Source organism: Hyperolius riggenbachi, chromosome 8, assembly GCF_040937935.1.
Source record: "Hyperolius riggenbachi isolate aHypRig1 chromosome 8, aHypRig1.pri, whole genome shotgun sequence".
Classification (NCBI taxonomy): Eukaryota; Metazoa; Chordata; class Amphibia; order Anura; family Hyperoliidae; genus Hyperolius; species Hyperolius riggenbachi.
Window position 1 is genome coordinate 93,060,325 of NC_090653.1, and position 6,931 is coordinate 93,067,255.

The following is a 6,931-nucleotide window of genomic DNA, read 5'->3' on the forward strand; positions in this document are numbered from 1 at the left end:
CTAACTTAAGCTGGCCACTAACGGTCCAATTTCTAGCGAAAAATCATTCGAGCGATCAGAAATTCTGATCGGATTGGTTGTAAATAATCTCCATTGGTGGTCACAATCGATTATGAACGAGTGAAAAAAATGTCGCCCGAATGAATTTCCGTCGAACGAAAATTTGGATTTTCTTGGTGGTTGTGATAGATAGGAAGCAATGATTGGTTTGTTGATGGTGTAGTGAACGATTTTTCGTCCGATCAGAATTTCTGATCGCTCGAACGATTTTTCACTAGAAATTGGACCGTTAGTGGCCAGCTTTAGTCGGAGAGCTCAATGGCTTGTTTGCATAGAGATACTGGAGTTTCTCAACTCTTCCTGTACTGGAAACAATTAGACTGATGTATCAGAACTTAATGTTTTATTTCTTAGCTGTACTACACATACAAATCATAATATCATAATTTTTTTTTCGCTTCAGTGTCTCTTTAAATGGTATCTTACACCTAGAACAATGTCTAAGATATCTCATCAGCATTCTCCTGAATGTTGGAGGGATTGCCATACTTCTGGCACACTGCTACATGTACTTTGGGATTGCCCCCAAATTGTTCCATATTGGACTATAATTTACAAAATAATCTCAAAAATCACTGGGACAGAAATTCCCATGTCTCCGTTACTGTCACTATTCCTTATAGGAATAGAAAATTTCCCTTAACAATCTAGATTAGGAATAACCCACCTGATTTGTACAGCTAGACAACTAATCCTGTCATACTGGAATACTGCACAAATACCCTCTATATCCCAGACTACTAGCCAAGTCGATTTCAATCTAAAAATGGAATATCTAGCCAAGGCACGGAATAATCAAAACCTATGGCAAGACAATTGGTCTTTTGACTGGCCTAAACTAATCTCCACCCTTTAAGATCTCTAATCCAGTTTTGAGCTCTGTTTAAAATGAAATAAAAGAGGAATATGAAATTATAATCACAACCTAAAACTCACCTCCCCCCCCCCCTTCCTCTTCTCACTAACCCCTCTGACAACAGACCTATTGATGGACACACCCAGATCTGCTTGACAGACGCTCAAGTTAGAGATTTGGCTATCTGTCCTTCCACTCCTAGAAATCTAGTACTCAATCACCTTTACAAATAAGAGTACACATTCCTAAGACACACTCTAAGCTGTCCTAGTCTCCACCGTCGTAACGGAATAGCTCAGACTATTCCAACACTTCTTCACTCATTATATATACTACAGTTAATATCTTAAGTATCACTTAAAACCTGTTATATTGTTGGAGTTACTGATGACTACTTGTTTGTGTATATCCAAGTTACCATTTATGATTCAGTTAATGTTGATTTATTGTTGACTTAATGTACCTCTAGTTTCTCACGTTCTGTATATTCATCATACTAATTCATGTGATACTGTTCTTTTCTTTCCTGTACTATGAAAAAGTCAATAAAAATTATTGAAACAAAAAAAAAACCCTTTTTTCTTTGTAGATCAAAATGAGTAATGGGACTTGTGAACACAAATTCATTCTTTTAGGTTCTTCTGTTATCCAACAGGCAAGAGTTTACATATTTTTTAATATCGCTGTTATTTATATTGTGCCCGTCATAACCAACATTTTCAACATCTCCTTCATTACAATTGAAAGGAGCCTTCACAAGCTCATGTACTTCTTTATCGGTGGACTCTCATTTTTGGAGATTTGGTATCCATCCGTCACTGTCCCCAAACTGCTGCTAATTCTGGTAACAAAACATAACACCATCTCTACCTGGCTGTGTATCTCAGTTTTTCTTTCATTTCTCATTAGGAGCCACTGAGAATTTCCTCCTGGCAATTATGGCCTATGATCGATATGTAGCAGTCTGTGTACCTCTCAGATACACAGCCATTATGAGCACTGATATTTGCTTTAAATTACTTTTAGGTTCATGGATCTGTGGTTTTGTTATACTTGGATTTCCTAGTGTTCAAATGTTAAATTTAAAATTTTGTACTCATAATGTGATTGATCACTATTACTGTGACTTTGCCCCATTTATCAAACTGTCTTGTTCAGACACTTCGAACATTGAAAGACAATTTTTTGTCATAGTTTGTGTTGTCATACTTGGGTGCTTTATGATAATTATCATATCATACATTTGCATCATCAGGACCACAGTCAAGCTACTTTCATCTGTTGGCAGATATAAGATATTTTCTACTTGTGCATCCCACTTTATTGTAGTTATACTTTTTTATGGCACCACCATATTCATGTTTATCCGACCTGCGGGGGTGATGTCTTCAACCTGAATAAAAAAATCTCAGTCATTCCATCTATAGTGACTCCTCTTCTAAATCCCATTATCTACACCTTACGTAACAAACAGGTCAAAGAGGCCATCAACAAATTAAGAAGAAGGAAGGAATACAGGCTAAGGCTATGTATATGATGAGACTAAATCTCTCAGATTTCTTGTTGAAATAGAATAAAACCAACATCTTCACTGGTGATATATTTGCCACTTCGCTACAAGAAATCTAGACATGGCATCTTGTATGGACCACAGCAGAATATCTAGAGGCTCATATTTTTTTAGAACCTCAGAGTCTTATTAAAATTACTGCCAATAACACCACTGGAATATCTGGAGAAGGGATCAGTGAAAACGCCAACATTTCCTCTAACTTCGGAAAGTTTGGCAATTTTTCATGTAACCGGTTTCACAAATTTCATTGAAGCTAATGGGATCCACTTTAGTGGTTATTAGCAAAGCCTCCATACACTCAATCAGTATGCTATATATGTTGAGGAAACTAGTGGGAACAAGGGAAATATGGAAAAGTTAAAACAGACCTTGAGGGAAGAAACATCTCACCAGGGATGAGCAAGGATGGTTTCGTAAAATGCAAAACTGATCATACAGCACAGGGGAGTAAAGTAAACTAAGCACCTTGTACGCTGCGTGCCATCAAGAATTGTCAGCAAAATGGAGAGCAGCATACATCACAGCGGCGAGATATGGCGATATTGGTACCATATATTCCGGCGTATAAGATGACCCCCCCCACCTTTTCCAGTTAAAATATAGAGTTTGGGATATACTCGCCGTGTAAGACTACACCTCTTCCAACGCACACCATATAAAAATTAAAAAAACATAATTTACTGGTGCTTTGTATAAAGAGATACTGGTGCTGTACTGTATGTGGTACCCAGTGTATAACAGTATATAGACAATTGACTGGTTGGATTGGTCAACTCTCCCTCTCCCTCAGTGGATTGGTCAGCTCTCCTTGTCTACCTGTTTATCAGAGCGTTATGGAAGAATAGATTGCTCTGTGCCCATAAAACATGCCTCTTTCACCCTTCTGGCTCACCCTTGTATCCTATTTACCTCCTCCTCTGCCTCTCAGATCTCACACATGTGTGCCTGCGCCGCTTCACTACAGTCCTCAGCAGCGAGATCTGAGAATCGGTAACAGGATAGGGCGTATCACCCGGCATCAATGACACCCAGCGTATAAGATGACCTGTGACTTTTCAGAAGATTTTCAAGGGTTAAAAAGTAGTCTTATTTGCCAGAATATACAGTATTTTAGCCCTCTCTGCTGCAGTCTGCACTCCCTGAACACTCTGGGACAATCTTACATGTCACAAAATTGTCAATGCTTATCCTTACATCCCTCATCCCCTCTTGAATATGCAAATTCAGCTGGTAGATGCCAAAAAGGCCAAATCTCCCAATTGTACTATTTACTAAACACTAAATAGCAAGATGGGTATCCATGTAATAAATATATGGGAAAATAGGAACAAAACTTTTGGACAACAAATTAGCTCAGAGCACTGGTTAGTTATCTGGGCAAGGTTGACTTCCCTAGTTACCCACATGAAGGAGAATATCTATGCAATTCACTTTAGGTCTAGATGGTTTCAAACCTTTCTTACAACATGAAGCTTCATAATATGCTTTCATATCATTCCTGGAGGAGCCTAGCTTTTCCAAGGCCACAGTGCACTTCAGCCTAGAAAGAAGCTAGGTATCACACCCTGCAAATGGTCATCAGACCATGCATTTCCCGGTGCACACTGCCGCATCCTTCAACCCAGTGATCACCAGATGTGATAAGTACATCTCTAATGCTTGTTATTGCACAAGATTGTGTTCACATATTGATGTCACTTTATGCACACGCACTTTAATAGAATTAAAAACAATAGTGCCAGACATTTTCCCTCTCTTGGTTTGTTCAAAGACTGTTTGTATAATCTTGAGCACATTGTTTATCACTGAGGTCAGTACCATTGCAGCAACACTGGATTCAACTATTTACACCATCACAATTATGTAGGAGTGCCTGCTGGTTCTTTGTTTACAGATTGCTCACAAGGGCAGAGTTCTCTCACATACATAAAAAAGGCGCCTGGAAAAGATGGTGCAGGGGATTGCGGCTTGTAGAATATTACTACATGTAGCAATATTCTGCTGCTGGATTCCAATAGTAAAATATTGGTAACATTTACCTAAGAACCCCCCCCCCCCCCCCCCGGTGCCTGACCCTAATACCCCCCCCCCCTGCAGGTTGTGTCTAATCCTAACAACCCCTGTGCCTAAACCTAATCCCGCCCTGGTGACACGCCTAAACCTACCCCCTCCTAAACCTCACCCCTTCCGGGCCGGAAATAAATGAATGGCACCTTATATCATCACAGCTGCCAGGGGCTTGCATAAATGCTCATTAAGGCATTGCATAGCATGCAAAATGTAGTGTCACTGCCTCTAATCAGGCACCTCCTAGTGCCGAAATTTACCTTCCTTCAGTTCCTTGCCGCATATTGCGGCCACTATAAAAGCCACAGTTTGGTGGCGCTTGATACCAGGCGCCGCCATGTTCCCAAATTTCCTTCCTTTGCCGCAAATCATGGTTTTTACAATATGCACCTATTTTGATTCTGTTTTTTCCATAAGGGCTCCTGTGCCCTTTTTTCTGGTTCCCCAGCTCTCTCACCCTTTTGTATCTTGGAATTTGCTGTACATCCTGATCATCATGTAACATTTGTCACTGTAATTACTATGTCTTCAAATACTGTACTGATGTTGATATACTGTGTATGCCATCTTATTATTTTGTACCCCATGTTTGTTTCTTACTCTGTACCGGGGGGAGGGGGGGATCATGCAGAGCATCAGCAGAACAGAACATTATATATTGCCTGCTCCCAGTGGCAATACAGATAATCTTCACTTCTTTTTCAGTTTACAAGTCTAATGCAGCCAGCCAATCACCATGTGGCTTCAGTCCCTGTCACATGACAAAGGACTGAAGCTCCGTGAGGATTGGTTGGCTACACAGCAGTTGAAAACTGAATAGGAAATTCAGAAGGTCCTGTATTTCTGCTGGGAGCTGGTAATGTATAACACTTTGCTCCGTTGCTGATCTGCATTGTAAAGGACTAGGTCGTGTACAGCATAGTTCCCCAACCCTGTCCTCAAGGCCCACCAACAGAGATGGCCTGAACAGTTCACCAACGAGCACTATTCTGCGAAGATCAGGTATTCGTGTTTGCCACGAGCACATGGCGCTATTCGAACCCCCCCCCCCCCCCCATACATCATCATTGGGCTAAATTTTGACCCCTTACATCACAATCAGGCACATGGCAGCCAATCAGCCCGCACGCCCTCACGGACCACCCCTCCCCCGCCCCCTATAGAAACACAACAGCATTAGCCATGTTCAGTCTGTCTTTGGCTGCTGTAGTGAGAGGAAGGGACAGAGCTTGCTGGAGATAGGGAAAACGTTAGCTAGGCTTGTTTATTTTGCTCCTCGCTGGCTTATTGTTGTTTTTATAACCCTAAACAGCCCTTCTGAGGGCTACTTTTTCCTTCTGCTGTTTTGTGTGTGTGTGCAACACTCCACAGCCCACAGGCACCCACCATTGTGCCCAGTGGCCACTACAAGCACAATAGTGCTCCTGGGCCTCTGGTATTATCACTAAATTGTGTTTGAACTGTTGCAGCATATTCTCAGTGTCTGTCTGCACAGACAGCACACTGGCACTGAGCCACACGTGTGCTCACTTCTAGTGATATCTAATTATCCGCCACTTAAAAGCACAAGCAGTTTTACCACTAGTGCTCCTGGGCCTCTGTTATTATCACTAAATTGTGTTTGAACTGTTGCAGCATTCTCAGTGTCTGTCTGCTACTAGTGCACAAACAGCACTACTACTGAGCCACACCTGTGCCCACTTCTAGTGATATCTCATTGTTTGCCACATAAAAGCACAAGCACATTCTTCCACTACTGCTTCAGGGCCTCTGGTATTATCACTAAATTGTGTTTGAACTGTTGCAGCATATTCTCATTGTCTGCACAGATAAAGCCCACTGGCACTGAGCCACACCTGCTACCACTTATAGTGATATCGAATTGTGTGCCACATAAAAGCACGAGCACAGTTTTTTCACCAGTGCCCCAGGGCATCTGTTATTATCATTGTATTGTGTTTAAACTGTTGTGTAAACAGTCCACTGATGATAACCAGAGCTGTGTACATTACTGCTATTGTTGTTGCCACATTCAGTTGCAGGCTTATGCCCCTTTTACACTTAATCAGTTGGTGTGCGTTAGTATGCGTTAGTATGCGTTAGTACGCGTTGGTACGCGTTGGTACGCATTGGTACGCAGTTTTTCCATAGCAGTGCATTGGGAAGAAGATTTCAGTTAAAACGCGTTAAGTGTGAAAGGTGCCATAGGAAAACATGGGACTTACTTACTAAATCAGCTTTCTTTCCGTTTTAACTGAGAGCAACTGATTAAGTGTAAAAGGGCCCTTATTAGCACCTCCACTGCATTACTTTTCACTTGTTGCAGGCACAGTACCCCACCCCAATAAAAAAAAAAATGACAGGCAGAGGCAGGC

At 41.4% G+C, this 6,931-nt stretch overlaps 1 pseudogene; it reads left to right on the forward strand.

Annotated features, from left to right (window-relative positions):
* The first annotated feature begins 1,511 nt into the window (after nt 1-1,511).
* On the forward strand, nt 1,512-2,453 carry LOC137527375 (olfactory receptor 6F1-like; annotated as a pseudogene).
* The last annotated feature ends 4,478 nt before the right edge of the window (nt 2,454-6,931 follow it).